Source organism: Chelon labrosus (assembly GCF_963514085.1).
Source record: "Chelon labrosus genome assembly, chromosome: 5".
Taxonomy (NCBI): Eukaryota; Metazoa; Chordata; class Actinopteri; order Mugiliformes; family Mugilidae; genus Chelon; species Chelon labrosus.
In genome coordinates this window covers 25,201,054-25,225,410 of record NC_140341.1, presented here as the reverse complement: position 1 = coordinate 25,225,410, position 24,357 = coordinate 25,201,054, and the positions used below count along the sequence as shown (strand labels likewise).

Sequence of the window (24,357 nt, the reverse complement as noted above, 5' to 3'; positions counted from 1 at the left end):
TGTGAAAATCTCATTTTCATCACTACATGCCTTGTTGCATTACCTCAAAAGAAATTCCACCACACCTACGACATGAAAGCTGCGCAATAACCAGCCGCAAGGGCAAAACATTTCAATATCCATCTGGATCTACAGTGACACTGAATCTACGCTAATGAAGTTTATCTGAGCGGCGGTGAGCGGAGCCGACACAAATCCCTGCATACAGGGTCACCGAGTGTCTCTCCACCAGCTGAACACACCTCGGCAGTCTGTGCTATCTCACTACAGTGTTTTGTTTTTTCTCCCTCCCTTCATCAGTCTGTTACAGTCATTAGCAGCATGCTAATCAAAGCTAATTACATTGAGACAGGCAGACACAACGCATTTCTTATCGTGACAGAGTGCCACTGAGTTTGTGGTGCTAAATGAGGCTCTGCTCATAATCAACTGTTCTTTTTTTTTGTTGCTTTGTTGTTGTTGTGGTTAGGTTAATGAATGCAGCCGCGTTTCCTATTTGATTTCCTTTGTTACTGTTGTCAAATGTTAATCGGATTGTTGGGGCTTTTTCAGAGGCTGTAAATCTATTCTTGTGTCGACATGCAGCGATGCAGATTATACTAAATGGAAAGAGCTAAATCATTAATCAACTCTATTTGGTGTTATGTTCAGAGATTCTTATGAATGGCAACAATAATGTCGAAAACTATTTCAACCAAAGTACGGATATATGAATAATTGAATGAAATAAATAACCAAAGAGAAGGAACGGATGGTTAGAGGGAAAAGATGGGAGAAAGATATTATGTTGGAAAGATTTATCTAAGCAGAGAGAAGAAAAGTCTTGTTGCAGGCAAAGTCTGTTCCACAGTGATGGACTGTTAGCGTCAGGGAGTGCAGAGCCCCCTCTCTGCCCCCCTATTCAAGTTGCAAAAGCTCATTTTGGAGATTTTGCTGGCATGGCAGAAAAGGCCTCTGTTCCCCATTTTCCATATTTCATATACGGCCCATTGGAAAGCATCGTCTGCAGGTGTCATGGCTTGGCACATTTATGAGAGATGCATTGAGGAACTTATAACTTGGAGGATATGCTTAAGTTCAGCATTTCGAAAGTCACTGTGCACTGTGTGGTAATTCCCTTACAAAGCAAAGGTAAAACTGTGATTATTACATGGTAACTGGTCAGTCCATTAACTCAGTGTTTAGAATTAACACGATTAGGTAAATAAAATCACTACAGAAAGCAAAAAGAGGAATGGAAAAATCACAAAAGAGCTGGATGATGTATTAAAAAAGCAATTAGACTTGACTTGTCAACTAACAATGTCTTCTCACTATTCAAATGCTCCAACAGACTGTGAACAATAGTGTGGACAACCGGAGGCCGTTACACATGCATTACCTATTGTTGGGGAAATCAGTTAATTAGGGTGATAAATTTTTACATTTTTTACTTATTTAAACATTGTTGTAAAATATGGTGCCCCGATACTTCCAATATTCTCATCCTTTCTTTGCCTACATTAAATTATCTGGTCGTTTTCTTGCTCTTGTATGGCTTCTACTTCTAAGCAACAGGAATCGGCAACTTACAGCTGATGCTACCACTTGAGATCCAAGCATATTGGATACATAACATCCCATGTGGTAACAGCTAACAGTTCCATTCAAAGGCATGTGACTCAAAACTAAATGGTCAAATAGCACAGCAAGTCAGTTAGAAGCAGCTTCACCTCCACCACCTCCACCACTTTACCGACAATAAAACCACCTACCTACACGTCCTAAATGGGATTTCTGAATTAAAAGCCAGCTGACTCAAAAAAGCTAATGTTTGGAGAGAAATGAACAAAACATGTGGGTTGGGGAAGAAACATTTTAGCCACAAGTGGACCACTGAGACAGGTAACAAAGGCATACACACAAACACAACACACTATTTCTAACCTGGAAGTTAAATTACACCTACTACACAAGACCTCATTAGAAAGACAACAGTACTGGTACATTTATTTGAACTGTTTTAACCCAAACCATCCATCCCAACCTACAGGAACAAAATATTAAAGTGAATAAACCTGTGCAAACAAACATAAAAGGGAATAGAAAGTCATCTGCATGAAAAGGAACTATCCCATAAGAGACATAAGCGCGACGCAAACCCCTGACTATCAGCTGAAAGTCTGGTATTGAACTTACACCATCATCCACCCTTCCTCCTCCTGAAGCAGACTTTGTCAGTCATTGTACAAGCTCACCTGCCTGCGGATTAGTAAAAAGTCACACAGGTCGCTTCCACCAATAATCACGTGTTGTTTAGGCATTTATCCCATCGATTTATTCTGTGCTGATATGTTTAGACACAGACATGTAAAGATATGAACTGTTAGTTGATCCATACCGACAGCGCTTTAGGGAGAAAATCTGTGTAGTCAATAATATTCAAAAACCTGCTCTCCAAATAAGATGAGGCACTTTGTAGGTGAAATTAAATGATGGTCAAAGTTTAGGTAGATATGTACATTCTGTATAGGACTGGGGTGTGGATTAAAACGAAGTGGCCTCTCAACCAGCTGACCCTAGTGCACCCTTGTATCGACACGCCGAAGTGTCCTTGCAGAAGACGCTGATGTACTCCTAATGGACTGTCCAGTCCAGTGGTGCGGCACTGACTCTGCCCTCACTGTCAAGGAAATGGAGCGAAGGAGATTTCCTTGAGTCAGTGCTAAATGATTCTCTTAAATAAGTATATGGCCTCATCACCTCAGCTAGCGTTAGCCGCTAACCCGCCGGGCTCTCGGAGGAACTCAAGTACTATAAGCAACTTATCAGGGGGCTTCCAGTGCAGGGCATTAAAGCTGAGAGAGCAAACCGAGCAACATCGGCCCAAAGTCGCGCTTAGTCATCGCTTTTCTCAGCGTGGTGAAAAAGTGCCACTTTCATTCCCATGGTGATAAGGGAGGGTGAAAAGGCGGGAAACAGACCTGTGTAATACTGATGGACGTAGTCACTTTCTGAGTGAGCGGGGCTTGGTGCGCGGATCGGAGGCTAAAAAAAACGCTGCATCAGCAGCGGTGGATTTTCTTGGATGAATGGACTCGACAGGGGGAGCGGGGTGGGGGTGCGGAGGGTGACCGGGTGTCAAAGCAAGTGGCTGAGACATGGCTAATACTGGCAGTGAGCTGTGGCCACCTAAGTAATTACTACCTTTGCTGTTAGGCTAATCCCCAGAGCAGAGCCGCAAACTCAGGAGAGAAAAGCTTAGAGGGTCCGTGGGGCTCCCGTCACTCGACTTCAATTACACAAGAGACACAAACCTGCCTCACTCATAGAGAGAGAGAGAGAGAGAGAAGGAAAAAGAAGAAACTACTGTATCTCTCTACTTGAAATCCATTTGAATAAAACAGCTCCGTGACTTACAGGACTAAGCAGGCAGCACAAACATCAAAACAGACATGTTTAATGAAAACAGATTTTTATGGGAACTTTTGAACTTTGATTTTCGTGACGCATCAAGAGTAGAAAAGAAATATTTGCTTGAATCATCATGAAATAGTTGAATATAGATTAGAAAGATGCTCTCGCTTCCTGCTGTTGATTGCCGTTCACATTTTTCCAGCTGATAAAAACTAAAACACTCTAAAGATCTGTTAATAAATTAACTTTTTTGGTTTAAATATCATGGGACCAAAGCAGCTCTTGTTATATATGGTGAGGTAATAGTTCATTTTAATCTATATACACATGTAATGTATGTGGTCGATAATTTAGCAGTTGACCTGTATAGTAACTGATTTTGTATTTTTATGACAAAGTCAAAGCATTAAAGGAGAAATCACATTTAAATCATAATCAAGTAGGACGCTCTCTGTCACACTTGCCTTGTTAGTACACATTTATGATAAAATATTATTAACACTATTTTTCACACTTGTTGGAAGTCCACTCACTCAAATTTAACTCCACATTTAAATTCCCCAAAGAGCAGAATATACACCATAGGTTAACTTTAAGTAAGTCTCACTGACCACACACACACACACACACACACACACACACACACACACACAAAACACACACAACAGTTAAAAGCTGCTGATTGCCTGCAACCTAATTGTTTGCACAAAAAAAAGAATATAAGAATATATTCTACCGCAGTCTACAGCAGACAAATATAAAATCATTTATCATAGCAAGTGCATACTTCTCTTTCCTTGCCTTTTCTACAACAGCCAGCTCAGCACCAGTCTCGGTCACTGAACTTCCACTCTAAAGGGGTTACCTTTGCGCTCGGAGCGTTTCTTGCGCCTCCTCTTGAACCTGCGTCGGATCAGGCAGTAATAGGAGCCCAGATTCTGCGCGCCGTTGGTGAGAAGGGCCATGGCTTGATCCGCACTGCTAGAAATTCAACTAAAGCAGCTCTCCTACTCAGCTCTAAACTAACCAAATAAAACTTCAGCTGCTGGGATCTCTCACTGGCAGCACACGCACGTGGTCTACCTGTCCTTCACCTCTTACAGCCCGCGCTCTCAGCCTTGTCTGGTTTGTGATGTCAAGCTAATGACATGCAGAAGGCTCAACTCCACACACCTGCAGCGTTTCTTTGTTTCTACTTTGGACCTTCCCTCATATCCGAACTCTCTTTCCATCCCTCCCTCCCTTCCCTCGCTTTCCTCCTCCTCTCGCTGCTTCTCTCCTCTGTTGACTCCATGTCTGCCCTATCAGTAGGCAGCGAGGGGAGGCGATGGAGTAGAGTGTGAAAAAGTAGGCGGGGACAAGCTGATGAGAGTAATTCATCAGTAACTGGGTTAGAATTAACTCATGGAGCAGGGACAAACTCTGTACCTGTCCAATCCACTCAAACCACCTCGTTCACCCAGGACTTCATGAGTCTGCCGTTAGTTCAACACAGGGCTCAGAGCTGCATGATATCAAAGATCTCTCTTTAAATATTCTCTTGCATTGGCGTGCACCGAATACAAAGCCACCTCTCTCTCATACACACATATGCATCCACATAATATTAACACAAGCTAATATATTAAAAAAGTTACCCTAGCAGTAGTAAATAAAAATAATTTGTCACCTGGCTCCTCTTACTAAGATTAATGTAATTTTTAGTTGTATTCTCTATATAACAGTGGCTCATCAAATTAAAGCGTGAGAGGAAGCTGGGAAAGAAATACTCTGCCTCCCTCTAGTGGTCATCGTATGTAATTGCACGTGTGATTGTACCAAACTGTATCAAACAACACTAGTGCTTCAAATGATGTTGAATTAAAATTCAACCACAGTTGAAACGTTAAACCAAAATAGTTTAACATTTTATTAAGAAATTGTTTACAAGAAGTCTGTATTGAGCAAAGACTAATGTGCGGTGCACAAAAGGAAGAGGGAAAATAGGGCATGGAAAAGGATAAGGTAGAGACAGAGGAAAAACACTCACCTTTGGCTCAGCTGTGATGTCTGTGATCGGAAAAACCTGACGGAGAGAAAGAGAATGAGGTCCAAGTGAGTAAAGAGCAGATATTTTGGCTGACCAGGAAGTTTCTGTCAAAGATCTTAAATACACTGGATGGACACACGGAATAGTGGTGGATTTAAGGAGCAAGGAGAGAGGCACGCATATCACTGAATTTATTCATTCAGCTGATAAACACTTGATCTCCTCAGGTCCTATCCAGGATAATATCCTATATCCCTGTAAATACTTTACATTAGAAAATCAACTGTAGAGCATACTTAAAGACTAAAGTTTCATTCCAGTACTTTCATCAACATAGCAGCTCTTTTTACTACGGCTACGATAGAAGGCTCCTGTTGGTACTAATATAAACATTGCAGGTCTTTTCTTAGTACATGTTATATGAAATTGTGCCATTTTCTTCCATCACCCTGAATCTCTCCTACAGGAGATCAATAAAGGGTACGGCTTATCTTATTTATACTTCTGCCTTAAGGAGCTATGGCTCTGCTCTGCAGGTAGGTCACAGGCTACGGCACAGTTGGCATGCTCCTCCTTTAGAAAATTTAGCTACAAATACCACATGTGGATAGGAGGAACTGTCATTTCTCAGCAGCGCTGCATTTTGAAGGCAGCGGAGAAGCGAAACAAAACGACACACAACCAGAAAGGCCGTATAAACTGCAAAGTGACAGAATGAGTCTCACACCAGTGATGGGATGAGGTGAATGTTCCAACCGTTTCATCTGCTCGATCATTATTTACTTGTTACTTTATTAGCATTTGTTTATCATTTCAATGTCTGCTTTGAGAACAATTTTTGTAATAACACAGACTCATGTAATTACCACATATCGCTATCAAAGAGAGAAATCTATGGTTGAACTCAGCTCAGAAGCCAGACAAACTCCACCCTACCCACAATTGTTTCGTGGTGGAAAGATTGGTTTTGATTGGCAAAGATCTGATGGGGCAATCAAACCTTTTGCGCAGGTTTTACGCAACGACGGACAGAAGAATAATACTCTGAGCACCGTTGAGTTGAATTCGTTTACAGCGAAATTACTCTGATTGATTGAAGGACGATCGAATTCCACGCAGAGGTTTTTGTTTTTTCTTCTTCTCTGCATCGGTTGAAACACGCCCCAAGATGAAAAAATAGTGTTCCCAGACGCATATTCTGAAAAGAATCGAGTCTGGCAACGCCGGGCAAGGCTGCAAATTAAACAAAGAAACAAAAAGGCTGCACTGTAACAATCCATGGCTCATCATTAACTCCTGATGTTTATTCTGCTGACAGACCTGTCTAAACATACATTCTTTCTCTTGGTTAACTGACTTTTTAGTTGTTCAATCAACCTTTACAGTGTTTAAATCCCCACCCTAGGGAAGCAAGTAATTAAGCATTTTTTCCCCCTCAAAAAAACAAAGAGAACTTAAAGCCATATGCTGGGCAAAATATTACAATTTTAGATGAGAAGGATATTTCCTTAATGGACAAATGAATGGCATGGCATAGTTTTATACTTATAGCGTGCTCTTCACGATCAGGAACACAATGTGCTGTAAAATCTTCACATCTGCGCCTGCACCAGTATGCCATCATGCATGTAGGCAAAGCAGATCAGCTAAAAGGTTCTAAATATTGCAACTCAGATTCTGATTTTGGCACGTGAACCCTCCAAAATGCCTGCGAAAAATAACTGGAAGCCCACAGAGCTAAAAATAGCAGCAAATCTACAGGCGAGTGTGACAAAAAAAAAGGAAAAAAGCCTTAAAGCTCCGTAGCCTTTCTGTTAGATACAGCAGCTGGGGATGGTGATGATAGTAAAGGAGAATAGGAGAGGAATAGGGAGACAAGAAATGGACACACAAAAGCTTGAGAGGGGGAAATAAGAGGAGAGGATGTTGAGGTGTTGAGGAAAAAGCCTTGAGTGAGTGAGAAGGGAAGATAAAGAAACGAGGCAAGGCGAGCATGAGATGTGAGAATGAGGAGAGGGAGAGAGGTAAGATGAGGTGAGGAGCTGGGTAAAGGAAAAATTCACACATTAAACTGAAGAGCTGTCCAGCTAAAAGTAGGATCTGCAAGCTGTGGGGTTGTTAAAGGTCAAAAAGGCCCGGTGTTTGACGTAAAACGTTAAAATGCTGTTAAACGTTACACTGAGCAGGAAGGAGCAATAAGAACGCAACAGAGCAACCGAGGAGCGATCCAAGTTTATGACAATGGAAGGCCCATGGTCGGAAGGGGAAAAAAGAGAAAGTAGAAGTAAATAGACTCCAGACGCAAATTCATTCATGCTTCTGTGTACAAGCCAACCATAACTGCATCTGGCCAAGTCTCACCACAACTGTCTTGGCTGGCTTCTTTGTTTTGCTTGGTTTTTTTTCTGAAAGGAAGACCAGTCACTCCACTTTTCCTTTGGTTGCTTAATTTACACAGACGATCGCTGCAGACAGAAGAGAATAGAGGCACATGTTGTTCCACAGGCAGAAATTTCAACCGCCACTCTCTCTCTCTCCCTCTCTCTCTCTCTCCTGGCATTTTCAACACATGCTGAGTGAATGAGAGGAACGAGGCCGTGGTTATGCAGCCAACACTCTGTGGTTACCCAGACTGAATTTAAAGGCACTCCGGACTCAAATAACACCTAAACCCCTGGTGGCCTTTTCCCGTGGTTTGACAGAGAAACACGACCATTGACAAAAACAACCTCTTAAACAGTTTTACAGGGATGAAATCCAGGCTACTGTGGCGAGCCCATCTGCTGGTCCATAGATGTATTCACAGCTGAAGCAAAAGCACAAAGATCTAAAAATATACTCAGTGGGAACTATTTTCATTTATTTTATTTTTTTTAAATCTTCCTAAAGCCATCTGAATTTGAGAGCCAGTCTCGCGGATGTAGCATTTTAAGAGCCCGGCATTAATGCAGCTGATGGACTACGATTAAATCTTAATTCATCAGAAGTGGGAGTGGAGATTTTACTTGCTAACTTGTGTTAAATAACCACAAAATGATCATCATACAACTGGATCCAAAATGATCATGGTGAGAAATTTGCACAAATGCACCGTGCATCGTAGTCCAAGGAAGCAGAGACCACTCAGATGTACGTCGACAATCTTATTTATATGCTACACTAACGCGCCGTCCCTATTAGCATTCATCAACATACCTCATTAAAACATTCGGGGCCACAAACCAAAAGCTGGCTAGTTCAAAATAAACAAAAACAAACAAATTAGCCAACATCTGAAGAAGAAGAAGAAGAAAAACCACAAACCTCTGAGATTCCCCATAGATGATGATAAATGTTTGAGGAAAAAGAATGTTTTCCCCCCCTTTTTAAAAAAAAAAATAAAAATGAAAAAAAATAAATAAAAACAGTTTGCCTGTGTGTTTAAGCTATCTCCAGTCGGCGTGGAGAACCAATCAAAAGCCCAAATGTGTTCCGCCTGAAGCGGCCGAATACCTGAATATGAAGGCAGATGAAAAATGTCCAGGCAGGAGTGGAGTTTCATTGCCTTGTGAGGAAGTCACGTTCCTAAAGAAAGCAACACTCGCCGAGCCTCATCTTGTGCACAGAATTTGGCAAGAGAGCGAAGGAGAGATTGTGTGTGAGAGATTAGTAGAGACAGAGGGGGAGAGCCTTTCGCGGACCTCCTCTTAGCTCTTTGAACACTCGAGGCTGGAGGCGGCGGGTGAATGGAGAATAAAATAAACGGCCATTAAATAAACAGGAGTGATTAGGAAAACAGATGTAAGAAGCTGTTTGATATCAGTCTGGACCGTTTAAAAAAAATAAAATAAAATAAAAAACTGTGAGGTTGATTATGAAAAATACGGGTTATGAAAGAGCAAGGCAGTCGACTATGCGTGATAGGAGGAGTGCGTGACTGTAAACCTCGACTCCCGGTCTTCAGCCAAAAATTAGGCCAGTGGCTGTGTAACCACTGGCCACACACAGACACACACAGACACACACACACACACACAGACTATCCAGGGTCCTGATAAGCCATTAAGCACTACCCCTCCCTCTGACCTACCTTTTTCCTTGCACACACACACAGGGACACATTTTAATTAAAGGATTTCATTAAATGAGTGATTTGACATAGATTGATTGTTTGTTTGTGTGTGTATATGTGTGTGTGTGTGTGTGTGTGTTAAAATCCACGGGAGATAGAAGCTCAATGTGCAGTTGTTCCAGGGAACCTTTTTGATGGTCTGGCAATGTTTTTGTTTTACTCCCACTTGTCCAGCAGAGGGCAGCACCACTACAGGGTAATGAGGACTATGCCGCATACACACACGAAATATTGTTTTTCTTTTATTTGCCTGCATATTCCAGTCCAATTTTCAGCAGACAGCTATAAATCATCACACGTGCACTCCTGCTTTATATCCAAAGTCACATCTCCTAATGGACGAGATGGATTTTCTTCTCCGACGGCCACTCTGGGACCCACCGTCCCGGCCGTCTGTGTGTGGAAGTGTAAAAATAATGACACATTTGGGCAAACCAGCCACAAGCCAGAGCAGAAGGTGCTGACTAAGAGAGCACATCTGATCATGCGCACTCGTCACACACACAAACACTGTACAAGCACGACCGCCAGCGCTTTAAAAAATAAATAAATAAAAAGTCAACACTGATTTGGCAGTTGCCACTTTCAAAATAAGAAGCCAGCAACCTGCCCACACACTTAGTGCAATGAACTTGTTTGGGCATACTTTCACTGAAGTGTTGTTTTCAGTTTGCCATCAGGCTTTTAGTAAAATGTGGGAGCATTTACGGTTCATTGGTGGGTTAATTTCCCTGCACTATTGTATCCAGATCCACATTCTCTGCAACCTTTTAAGAGAAGGATTATGTGATGCTGAACTCAAGATATCTGTGCAGACTGCTTATTCTGGCACTTTGAGGTTTCTGTGTTGCCAAAAAAGCAAAAAAGCAAAAAAAAAAAAAAAAAAAAAAAGTGTCATGGACGGTCTCTACAGGATCCACTGCTTTGCTAAATCAAGAAAATAATACATTCGAAGGGCTGCTATTACGCGGGTCAGGCCGTGACGGAGAAGCTCCCGGCTTGACTGAGCACTCCATCAAACACAAATGATAGTACGAGAAGCCAGAGAGGAATCAGAGATGCTGCCAACTAACGGTTGGTTAGATCTATGCAAAAGGGTTTAGAATCTGCAGGGGACTATGAACTTTTCAAGTTTGTTGTCTCATCCTGATGAGGCCTGACTGAAGCAGGTGACAGAGCAGCTGGTGGCTCCATGTGTAACAGAGAAGCCACATGGCCTCTACACCATCGCCAACAGTGACAGGAGTAACATGAAGCATGGATCGTATGGGGAAATTCAACCTTAGGAGGGTTAGGAGACAATGATACATACATGAAGATGTCGAATGATAAATTAATTAAGTGTGACACGCTACAAAGAGCTGGCCACATACGGGCCATTTGTCAGATGACACCAAGCTGCAGCGCAATGTGGTGTCACTGAAAGTCAGAAACACTGTCAGGATGTGAACTGCACTTGTTATCAGCGAGATAAGAGAGAGAAGCGACAGAGAGGGAAGCCAAACAAGACGGTGGTTGCCTTCTCCAAAATTAGACTGCAGCGTGAGGGAATACACACAAAGCAACACACACACACACACATCTACAAAGTAACATGCAAGCATCCAAGAATGATGTATAAACACACCAGACTGCCAAAACAATCTTGTGACGTCTAGTGGTTTTCAAAAAAATCTGATTATTTCAGCACCCTCATTACGGTATTTTATATATCAGCTGCTGCAGTTCACTGTTCCTCTCTTTAAATAGGAGTCTGATTGTGTTCTAAATAAGGGGGCCTGTAAATAGGAATGACTTAATTCTTCCTAAGGGAGTTGCCTTTGGTTCCCAAGTCAACAAGTCAACCATCAGCTCCCACTACAGGGTGTGGTCCCCTCTTTAACAAACCCTCCAGCTCTATGCCTGGGACACATCCGCTCCACTGCTCGTGGCTGGGCTGGAGTCTGGCTGGAGTCTGACCAGCGGCACTGTGTATGTGTGTGTGTGTGTGTATACATACAGTATATGTTTGTGTGCTGGACATAAGCACGAGGAGAACAATGAGCAGCTCTGTGTCCGTCCTTCTGGCAAGACATATACCTGAAGGGCAAAGCCAACGAGCAGTGAGAGAGGGAGGGTGAGAGAAGGGCAGCCCCACTGCAAGCCACAAAAGCTATTTTCAAAAGGCTGATTTTACACCAAACTGAATGAATTTTACAGCATTCAACCTATATATTTCAAACCACTATAAACTAACTATAAACCAAGCATGGGGTGGATGAAGAATGCTTGACAAAATGCATCACTTCTCCTCTCACCCCTCTGGTTCTCCACTTGAATGTAGTTGAAACAAGGAGCCGAACTGAATGCTAATGAAGCCGAGCTATTTTGATTTTGTTCCACAGTTGTCATGTTGTTCCTCATGTCATCTCCAGCTAAGCCGAGCTCCTGCAGGCAACATTTTGACAACAACCTCAGAGAAATCCTAAAGATTTGCATGTTGTCATAGCAACACTGACAAAATCCAAGTTGGGTGTTCAGGTTCCAGTTGCAGGTAAGGCTGCACGTGGACGTGATTTTGGAACATTCGGCCTTGAGAGAAACTTTTCTCAGCTGTTTAATCTCCGTAGGATCACAGCGACAGTAGCTGCATTGGTTCCATTTCGCTGTGAACGTGACACATTATCTGACACATTCGAAAACAAGCGAAAGTGAGAAGTGGATCCTTTAAAGGACGCTCGAGAAGGTTTTATCTGTAAACTGATGTGATGATGAATAGCGAGGCTGAGATCCACGCAGGCTGCCTGCCTCCGCGGACACAAAAACACACATAAGTTAGTTGCTCATAATCTAGAACAGACTATCTAGCTTGCTTCCCATCATGATGAACCACGGCACATTTCTCCTCACCTGTATCACCCTCCCTCTCTTTATTATATGTTACAGTACACACGTCAGCATTTCCTCCTATGACGAATGACTCTGTTTTCGCAGGCAATTTATCTTTCCACCCTGCTGTGTGCCCATGTTGACGGCACGGCCCTCCCTTTCCTGTGTTACGGAGAAAAAGGAGGGAGAAGACTGAGGCCATGGTGAAAAAAATAGGAGGTCGCAGAGGGGAATGACAGAAATTAAGTATTATATGCATATATAGTAGTAGGAGTATTTAATTATCTAGGTAAAGATAGATGTAGTGAGGTGGAATAGGATGGATGGAGAAAAAGAGAGAAACAGACAAGCAGGACATTAAAATGTGTTAAGGCAAAATCTCCACTCCAACTTAATTTAAATTTCTGCAGAACCTTTAAATTGTTAAACACAAACCTATGAAAGCCATCCCTGAAACTGTTGGCCTGCCTGTATAACACACCCACACACACACACACACACACATACCCACACACACACCCACACACACGCATTCTCCCATAAGGTTTTTACGGCACTGCAATGCAGTGTGACATTGAGGATAATGACTCCACTCACACAGATGCACAAACACACGTGACTGCAGAAAAAAAAAAAAACACCTAAAAATACACAAAGAAAAGTTAAGGTGGGCTGGTATGGTCACAGCTTTTAGTCCCTCCACAGTTACTGCACCCCTTGGTGGTTAAAGCTACATTCATTTATATTTTTGGGCAACGTGATGGCGACCTGTCTCTTGGGAAATAGTGATTTTCCAGGAGTCGTTAAAACAAATAAGCCTGAAAGCCAGCCCGAACTTCCCCCGCCCTCAACACTTTGGTGGGGTGAAGTTGGTTTGGAACGGATCCGTCGGGGACAGATTACGCTCCGGCAAAGATCTGCCAGACTAATGAAATCACTTGGGCTGGCTTTATGTGATGATGGACAGAAGAGTAACAGCGTCGCAGTCATATACGTCATCTGAGCACTGTGCAGCTGAATTAGTCTACTCTGGTTGATTGGTTGTAGGATTATCAGAATGTGTACAGAGACACTTTTTTCCCTTTCTTTCAGCTGAAATGCCCAATAATGAAATCCAAATGGCACTATGCAATCAACAGACAGCAAGCATCTGTTGCTGCTGAAAACACCTGCTAACTGCTGATGCATAGGCTTCCGTCCAAAATGGAGGTCCAAGTTGAAGAACCAAAATGACGAGCTAAATAAAAACTTTCACAATGTTTAATATTGGCAACTAAAATGGCTGCCAACACGGTTAAGATCAAGAGGAAGAACATTTTAACCGGTGGTAGGAGAACACCCAACCATTAATTTCCTAACAGAAGAGGTCTTAAAGTTGATTTACTTGGGCAAAACAGGCTTCACTTGCCACAAGAAACCACACATCTGGGAAACTTGCTGCAAGAATTTTTTGGCTTTAACAAATTGCAACTGCTTTATCAGCGGTTGACTGGTATTATTAAGGCTGATGAACGACTGTTTGACTTTTTAGATAGATTGAACCTAATACTTTTAGTTTTACTATTTCCAGAATGTCAAACGTCACAGCTGTACTTCATAAATCATCTCTTTGGAAACATCTATTCAGTGTGCGGGTGCACTTTTCTCTTGGGAATCGCTTCTTTTGGCTATGTAGCTGACATTGTATTGGCAAATGTAGAAAATCCTCACTATAGCAACAACAGTTATCCTCCAATGCGAAAACTGAAGACTTGAAGACACCAAAACAAACTCCTCACAGATCAGATAACTACTGTGTAGTACAACTTTTAACAACAAAGAATCACTTTGTAATGGAACTTTGCTGCATCGGGAAAGTTTGAGGTCGTGCCAAAAATAACTAAAACTCTCCAGCTTCACCTGCTCTGGTGGGACTTCGCAAGCATATCCGGCGTGCGTAGGGTGTCCACGCAGGTGTACATCTGAGTGTGCATGTGCATCAGAGAGAGTGGTTGCGCGCGTTCCTCTCCTCTCTTGGTGTATCTATCTGGGTCAACCATCTGGGGAGTAGCCAATGTCTTGGCAAAGTGGGCAGCTGGCCATCACAGCTGGCTTGCAATCACAAGCACACACAAGAAAGCGCAGCGCCACCAGGTAACATCTGCATTGCCACCGCCCAGAGCAAGCATCCTGTACTGCCACCTGAGCCCTCATTACATTCTCTGGGAGCGTGAAAGAGCAGGCTTTATGAGTGTGCGTCTGCGTAAGGGCAAAATGTTTGAGAATTAATCGAACTGTAATTATGGGGGAATGTGTAAAAGTGTGTTTGTGTGTTTATGCATGTTTGCATGGCACTCCAACGCTGTTCATTCTCACAGGATAGGAATGTGGAGTTCAAGCTAATTAACCACTTCCAAGATGGAGACTAAATCCAGCCTGCAGGACCGCTCCAACCTCCTTTTCATCCAGCCCTTCTGTTGTGCTAGGGTAGTTCAGGCTTTCCCACACCACCTCTATTCACCGCTCACAGATAGGATTACAACACAGGTACTCAAAAAGTAGGCCACAGCATGTTGTGTTCACATTTGTGTGTGTGTGTCTTGTATTCCATGAGATGACAGTATAAAATCTGGGTATCCAGTAAAGTAGGTTGAAGCTTACACCTGGTAAAATGAGAACCATTTGTGCCTTTATCCAGACCAGAGGTTTACACATGAACAGGAACTCTTGACCCTTTGGAAACATTCTGTTTCCAAAGGGTCAACAGTTGATATTTCATGATTTCTTTCATAGGCTTCACTTCGCAATGTAACACATCTTTGTCTGTAAACTTTGTTGAAAGGATAAGAACAACATTTCCAGTTGAGACTGGAAAAAAAATGATTAAACACACAAGGACAGCTCTGCCTATCCAACCAGTTTAAGGCCAGGTGAAGGATAAATGTGGAGCAGATCCAAACAGCTACTGCAATCACCGCCACCGGTAATCTTTGACAGTTTATCCCAGGAAAACGTAGCTATAAAGAGCCAGGGACTGGGAGGCTAGAGATCTGCACAAGGATGTATTTCGTCACAGGTGCTATATCTGACAGCCAGCTGGTTTTCCTGGAACGGTGGGGCTGTGTTGCATGAGAGACGTGACCCAATTCCCTGCCAATTATGGTGATGAAGCATCCGTTTTCCATCTTAAACATTCCTGGGGAATAAGTGACGATGTAATGAGTCAAAGCTACCAGACATTGCGAGTGGGGTGGTCAATTGGACAACAACTTTACATCGGTCATAAGTTGTCAGAGTAGAACCACCGACGTGTTACTGAACAAGGCCTAGGTAGGTGCGTTTGTCTGAAGCAGAACAAGAAAATCAACAAATGGAAGACTTTATACTAAACTATCCATGTTGATATAAGAAGCAATCAACAATTTCACACAATGAAAAGTCTTGTGAAAGCAACTGTATTAAGTAGTGACAGTCTCCTGGTACATTGCTGTTGATGTCAATGTGCCAGGGCAGAAACCACAGAGGGCAAGTGAGGCGTGGGCAAATGAGCCCATGACGCTCTGGTCCCTTTCCTTTGCCAGGCATCCCTTCCCCCAACTCCTTGCTTTGCATTCTTTGTTTTACCTCCATTTTTCTAAGTAAACATGTTTTGCATAAGTCCTAATTGGCCGCACTGGAAGGCTGCGGTTGTACCCGGCAGCTCTCAGGTATGTACAGCAACCCTCTCCTTAGTGATATCCTCAGCTAAAGTTAAAAGAAAGCCAGTATGGCACTCTGTTAAAGCATACACAAGCTGTAGGCAGTGAGTCAGTATCAATAAGATAGGATGGTTGAACATCTTTCTGGGATTGCCATCTGTCTATGACTGCCCAAGGCCTGCTCTACTATGGACCAGTGAGCAAAGCTGGTCTGACTTGCTCACTGGCTGCTTTCTATCAGACTACGTTTGTTGAAACCTGACGGAATTAAATGTATATATACCACAATGACTTTAAAGCATAGGTTTTAAGTCCGCTGCCAACAAAATAATCAGTCCTTAATATTTGTTATCCATTTAGCAGTTGCACTCCGAGAAAGATTCAAAGCCATCATGCTGCAGAACTGCATTTGACATCTCTTTTCACTGGGTAAAGGCCATGGTTACATAAGGGTTACTATTTTAGTTTGGCAACCGTCATGCCTCGGATGGAATGACCAAACAGATTTCAGCCAGTACTGCATCCCTAATGCAAAAAAACTAACTAAATAAAAAACTGCTGAGAAAAAATATCCAAGTTATCCACTCTTTCTTTTGAATTGACTTTTGATTTTGTATCCCTATTGCAATAAAATAACTACCATGTGCTAAATCCTAAACAAGTGTGTTTCTTTAAAAAAAAATAAATAAAAAAATAAAAAAATCTTCTGTTATACCAGCGTTTCATTAATGCATGCTGCACTTCTGACAGAAAATACCTGTGGTGTTTTTAATTAATAACTGTAACGCATGGTCGTGTGCTTTGGTGGAAAAATACGCAGTGGGCTGAAGGACTAATGAATCAAAGTGAAACATGCTGACTACGGAGGGTTTCAATGTCATTTGCCCATTTGGTCATTCAAGGTAAATCAGAGAATGAGGGGGCAGATAATCAGCGGAGAGAATGAGAAAGGCAGAGAGCTGATGATAGAGTGGAAATGGCACTGGGAGCAAATGTAAATGTAAAATTGAGTGCTTTGTGAATGCAGAGAGAGAGAAGGGTGAACTAACTGAAAAACAATTCACTGCAATCTAAGACCTTGTGAACCTTATGCACCTGTTTGTTTTACTGTGTAAAAGGAGGATGGCAAACGTTAACTGGAAAATGTTTGTGCACTACACCGATCAGGCATAACATTATGACTACCATCCTAATATTGTGTAGGTCTCCCTTGTGCCTCCAAAACAGTTGTGACTCGTCAGAGAATGGACATGGCCTTCTGAGGGTGTCCTGTGGTGTCTGGCAACAGAATGTTGTTAGTGGGGGGCCTTTGGGTGCTATGGGTTAAGGGTAGGGGTCTCTGTGGATCATCCCACAGATACTTGATCAGTTTGGGATCTAGTGAATTTGGAGGCCAGGTCAACACCTTGTGCTGTTCTTCATGTTTTTTTTTTTTTAGTTGTTCCTAAAGCGTTTTTGTGTGTCTGTCTGTGTCAGGCTGCATCCTGCTGGGGATGGCTGCTGCCATCAAGGAGTGTGATTGCTTTGGGGTGGGGGTCCCTGGTCTGGTCTTGGTGGGTGGTTCATGTCTAAGTAACATCCACATGAATACCAGGTCCAAACGTTTCCTAGCAGAACACTGAACTGTCACAAGATGGTCAATGTTATTTATCATGCCTGTAAGTGGTTTTAATGTTGTGGTTGATTGGCTATGTCATGTCCAAGACTCAACTTTTATCAGGAGTCTGGGTAACACGCAATTTGGATTTAATTATGGGGCGTGTATAAACTGATACAGAGAAAACATACCTCTGCACTCAATTGGATAGGTCTACAACCAATCAGAGCCATTTTGTTCTAAACCAATTCAACTTCATGGTGCTCAGATGACATGTATGACTACTTTGCTGACAGTCTTCTGTCCATCAACAAATAAGGCTGGCCCAAACTAAATCTAAATCTACATCTTTCAGAGATCTGAGCGACCTCCCAAAAGGAGTGGCATCTTTTATTGATGTTCTTTCCTTTTGGTTCTGTCAAGCCAATATTTCAAACTTATTCTGTGAAATGGAGGTTGAAGGTTGAAGCAAAAGATCATTACATTCGAGAGAAAAGTGTGGACGCCTCTAAATACTTCTAAGTACTTTTCTGTTTTTCAAGGTATATGAAAATGTAATATGATAATGTTTCAGCTTTTGGTGATGTCTTTTTGGGAATCACTTTGACAAACCCTCCCTGAAACCCCCTCCATCACCGTTCTACAGCAGGGTGGCGTTCAATACAAACAACAACAAATGAGCGTTTTGAAAGCCCTTCTTGACAGCGTCTCTGGAGATCCGCCCCATTTGCTCCAAATTCTTTTGTCAGGCATGGACGCTTCAATGCCGACAGGAAACAACACATTAGAACTTCAGAGCAAACTGTCCCTTGAGTGGCAGCAAGTGAGCTGCTCGCCTCATCTACGCTAACTTTTTGCTCCCTTCTCCTCTCTGGCTTGGTATCTCATACAATGTTACACAACTGTTGGTTATTGATATGTAGATACTTGTTGACATTTGAGATGCCAGCGTGTGCTGAGCAGTGCAGCGCCTGGAATCACATGCAAGAAGCAATTGAGTCACTACAACAAATCTGCGTCGGCATTTCTGGAAATGCTAGTGTATTTTATGAAATGCCTAAATCTCTATTGTGGTTGAAATATGCAGTAATTTTACATAATAATTTGTATGCGTGTCATATTCAGTGGATTGACAGAACAATCAATTAGAGAAATTTACTCCATCATCTCTGTTAGAGCACATCATCACTTCACTTATGACAGACTAATCAATTCAAACAGCCCCTCTCTTGGCATTTGGTGCTGATGTGTATGTGTGTGCGGGTGTGTGGCGTCAGGTTATTCGTGGCACAGAGTAACAGCAGATGTGAGAGGTAATTTGGAGCCCCGAGAGATGCTCTCTGGTGTGTTACAAAGCATTATGGGTAGATTTGCTGTCATTGAACTTGAGTGGACCTCAATGACACAATGTTTTGTTCCGGCACACATACATGCACATTCCTTTTTATGGGCAGCCTTGACCTTCTGGGTCACATTTTTGTGGGATGGTGAGACTCACCTTTACCAAGGAGCAAAAAAGAAATCCGAGTCGAGCACTGAGCCACTGTGCGAAGCAATGTTCGGACATACATTTTTTCCGTCTTTTTGTGTTTGCTTACGCACATTCGAAATCCCAAATTCTGTACGGTGTAGATTCTGCACTGTTGTGTACTGTGTTCTGGGCTAATCGTAGGCTGGCACTGGTGTGGTAAAAGGCTCAAGGCCATGTTTATGTAACTAGTTTCCTAACATGGGAATGGGTCACACGCAATGATGCCACAATAGAACAAGAGCCACCGAGTGCAGAAGAAACATTAAGTAAAGCTGAAAGAGCTTAAATGCTGAGGTATGATTTATGGCACAGAATGTCCTCAGGCCAGGCATGTATGCGTGACAAACTCTTGGTATCAACGCAAATGGCGGTTGTAATTGCAACAGAAAGGGAGAGGAGGCCGTAGCAGAGTTGAAATGAAATGACATAATGGGACAAACCAACATCTGAACGGTAGGCAGTGACAGAAACAAGCAGAGGCAAACAGACTGTTGGCAGCAGCATTTTTGACATGAACAGACAATGAGGTCATAGGCTGCCAAGGCTGTTTTTTGTTGTTGTAGTTCTTGTTACCGTTCACCCAGGGCCTTTGACAGCACCCTACCGGAACATAGCCTTAGCCTTATTGATGATGGCTTTTCCCCCGCCCGTTTGGTGGTGCTCCCTTGATACCAACTAGGTCCGTCCAGAATGTTTTCAACCTTCCCCCATCCATCCCTCTATTACCCTAAGAGGCACCGAAGCGACGATGCTCAGCCCAGAGTAGCGCACAAAGCACACAGGGGAAAGGAGAGAGGAAGATGCAGTCATCTGCAGCTATGAGGAGGAAGAGAAGCTATTGCCACCATTTAAACAATGGAACAACTTCTGGAAAGTACTAAACAGAGGATAAACTCTGCTGCTGCATGGTGACTGTGTTTAGGCCAAAAGCAAACAATTGATAATGTCATCCGACTGCTTAGAAGTGCACTTAAACATGCCAGTTAAGTTCAGTGCAACACTCAAGAGGAGGCCATTTGTCGTTCTGTCGCATACATTTTTTAAATATTGACTGAGTCACAAATGGACTGGCATTCAGCTACATCACAACATGTTTTAACTTGAGCCAAAAAATAATACAAAAAATCACTTCGTTTTGACTTGACAGGTAACCAAATAAGAAAAAGAAGGCCTGAAATTGAAACAGTCTTCAACAACTTAGGGTTTTCCTCATAATTATTCTGTGAAATGTGGACATGAGTTGCAATACTACACGGCATTTCCAGTAGTACAGCTGATCCCTTAATTATATGGTAATAGCATATAGGATATGTGAAGTTTGGATATTTTGTCCTCCCCTATAGTTCTCTTCCCCTTATTAGACCAAAGAATCCTTACTGATGGGTCCATTCTATACAACCATGAATCTACTTCACACTTGACCATTGCAATGCTGGGTACTAAAGTAAGTACAATGCTGCTTTTGAAGTTTTTATATTTGTAATGTTTTCACTAAAAGTTTTCTACTACACTTTTCTTTGTCATCGTCACTGAGGACATTAACAGGCAGATTTTTTTAATTACACAATTTGCTCAAAGAAATCGTCAATCAACCCCTTCCCAACAGACACGGTAAAAACAAGCAGTGCATGAGGAAATATGGCACAGCGACATCCGGCTCATGGAAAGCGTCTTTTTCTGGTTCTTTAGATGAGTAGTTGTCGAGAAAGATGCAAGCGACTCTTGGCCCATTTACAACAGGCATGGTTTGAACTGGCACAGCACTAGTTCTCCTAATGAGCAGCACTCCAAGTGTGGAACGACACAAACAAATAAACGGCAGGAGGCAGTTTCAATTAAAGATAAGACGGCAAAATGAGCAGCAAAATGAGCAGAGATGCTTTGAGAAACTAAATAGCTGCTGCATTTGCAGGTAAAAGCATACCTTTAACATACCTTATGTACTGCTGCTGTCCTGCCAACACGTTCATGGAACCATTCCAGAACAAAAGATCTCTCACAAAACACCACAGGAATCACAACAGTGAAAACCAGCCATATTTCCTTGATTCAGAGTTAGTCAGCTGGAGGCAGCGAACGAGATGCTGAAAGCTGTGAAAAATTATTACGACCACAAACATTCTGTTCATCATGAAAACAAACTGAAATATCAAATATATAATTCTCTATTTGGAGCATTTGCTTTCCTGTAAATAGAAGACCTGAACAAGCAAAGGAGCCCACAACATCCCACCTCCTGCCAACATACACAAGGACGATAATGAGTGACTCATCATTGCTAATTTGCTGTGCTAATTTTATCAGCCAACTTCACAGGCTTGAAGGAACCTTGCTAAGGCAGAATGGATAAACAGCATGACGCTTAACACCAACATGGTCGCGCTGTCGAAGAACTGCGCTGTGCGTGCACCGCAATGCCGACACCCTTTTAGAGAAGCACGTATTTTTGTTATCACGGCCCCAATGAGCACTGTAACCCACGAACACAGTACATCAGTGTGCTTGGGGTAGTTTATTCCAATCAGCAGCAATCAAAGAAAGACTATGCCTCTTTAAAATCTGACTAAGTGTGAGTGCTGAGGCTCTTAATACTGCCGAGCTCACCTGCCTCCCCTCTTTCTTCATTCCACATTAATCCTAAAATAATGAACCTCGCTTTTTAAAACACGACATATTGGTAACCGTCTTGTCCGAGCAGTATGGCTCTCGCTCCGGTGCCAGCCAACCAGCTGGAGCATTTGGAAATGTGTGTGCAGTTGAGTGCGCGTGTGTGCAGCAGTATGTCAGCTTGGCATTGCTATTCCACTGATTTCAGTTCTTACATAACGCAGATCAAAATGTGACAGCAAACTCATGCCATGACGCAGTCGTGATGAAAGGGCCCACTGCCGCGGGGAGGAAACAACATCACTACGGATCACAAATGTTATTCACTCGATGCAGCCAATAAAACGCACACACTTCCCAGCAATCCCAGCGCAGACTGCTGAAACAACAGATGAACCTTTCGAAGTTACTGCATCTGTAGCACTTTTAAAAGGCTTTCTTTCCAGTAATACATCTGTGCTTGCTTTTATCAAAGCACACAGTTTCATTTACTTTAAACCAGACACTGATTATTCTGCTTTAGTCTTAGAAAGTAAAAACACAATTCCAGAAGTTTCAGTACTATTATTATGGTTTGACACTTGGTGTTCACGTCGGGTTATTTACAAAATAAAATATCTCCCCCAACAAATTTATTGCAGCGGAAGTGTCTATTCCAAAACTAGCATGACTGAAGTAGGTTGTGTTTGGATGCGTGAGAAAGAGAAAGGGAGACAGACAGTGAGGGACGGAGATTCTTATGGTTTGAGGCACTACACGAGTCAACATCACCACTAGAGAGCAATCTGTCATGGAGTAAGGATTGGGGGGGGGGGGGGGGGTTCTCTGCTTTTCTCTGCCAAATCTGAATAAAAACAGTATCATTTCTATTTCATTTTTAAACCACTTTAAAATAGCAGCAAGAATCACTAAACAAACATGTTGTTTGACTTCAGTACTCGTGAATATGTCATTCTTGAGAAAGGAGGGAGCTAACTGGGGGCTCAAGGCGTATAGGGGTTAATTTACACTAATGGTAATATTATGCACCAATCAGGCATAACATTATGACCACCTTCCTAATATTGTGTAGGTCTCCCTTGTTCCTCCAAAACAGTTGTGACTCATCAGAGAATGGACATGGGCCTTCTGAGGGTGTCCTGTGGTGTCTGGCAACACAATGTTGTTCATGGGGGCCTTTGGGTCCTATGGGATCTAGTGAATTTGGAGGCCAGGTCAACACCTTGAGCTGTTCTTTATGTTTTTTGAGTTGTTCCTAAACCATTTTTGTGCATGTGTCTGTGTCAGGCTGCATCCTGCTGGGGATGGCTGCTGCCATCAAGGAGTGTCATTGCTATGGGGTGGGGGTGCCTGGTCTGGTCTAGATGGGTGATAGACTTAAAGTCTATCAAGTTTACATTTATACACCTCCTGCATATTTAGCCAAGTTATTTCACTCATTTCTATTTTTTTGCGCATGTAAATATACAAACTATATTGCAAAACATGTAATGTATATACATACATTTTTACAGACTACTATTATCATTATTTCAATTTGATCTTATTTTGTAGATCATGTATAGGTTTATTGGGTGTGTGTGTGTGTGTGTGTGTGTGTACAGAATACTAACGTTGTGGGGGCACTTTTCTGAGCCCCCAACTTGTCGAGGGTTAAAACTGTCATGACTTGGTTTTAGGGTAAAAGCTACATTTAGGTTATGGTTAGAATTAGAGACTTAGTTGAGGTGGTTAGGGTAAGGAGCTATGGAATTCATTTTGGTAGTTGGAAGTCCTTTTACACATAGAAACAAAGTCTTGTGTTTGTGTGCGGACGTGTGCATATTTGAATTGTCCAACATCAAATAATAATGTGTCAACTTAACAGCTATGCAGTTAGTAATGTTGTATGATAATAGATTACAGGCCCACATTTATTCTTTATTAGTGTTGTTTTAAGTTCCCAGAGCATACATCTTAATCCTCCACTGCTAACATGTGAGTGTAATTTTCCAATCGCAAGAGCAGCTTCATCTTTGACTTTAATATTTAAAAGCGTCTTGACAAGCTATAAAACAGCAGTTGGTAACCATTTATATTCCACTGTCGGTAAAGAAAATGGCCAGTAAATGTAGTCAGCTGTGTCAGAGTGTTTCTCTCATTTGGCAAACAACAAAAAGGAAAACTTGGCTGCTGTCCGGCTATTCTTCTCTCCCTCTGTAGACAAGAGCTGTGGGAGGACCTCAAAACAAGCAACTGCATTATTTCATCTGATTCCATATGTGAGAAAGCAATGCAACGCTTGTGATTAAACTTGGTGAAGTTACTGTGTACACCGTAAATATAGGCCTGTTGTGTAATTTACAGGAAATAATCACATTTGCAGTGTTGGTTAAACACATCTGTTAATCTACTTTATGCTAAAGTAAAGATCATATTATACTGAAGATGTTTGAGATGGAAACAAGAGAAGAATAACTATCTTTCTTTCTACATTAAAGCATTTTTGAGACAATTCAGAATTGAGGCAATGCCTCACAACTCTGTCACCAAGGTACGATA

At 42.3% G+C, this 24,357-nt stretch overlaps 1 protein-coding gene across 2 annotated transcripts in view; it reads right to left on the bottom strand.

The window, feature by feature from the left end:
- adarb1b (adenosine deaminase RNA specific B1b) overlaps positions 1 to 24,357 on the bottom strand; it is a 117,446-nt gene that overhangs the window by 38,029 nt on the left and 55,060 nt on the right. For both annotated transcript variants that reach the window (XM_084545531.1, XM_084545532.1), the window contains one exon: positions 5,426 to 5,461. The gene's annotated coding sequence lies outside the window, so the exon portion shown is untranslated. The remainder of the gene's footprint in view (positions 1 to 5,425; positions 5,462 to 24,357) is intronic.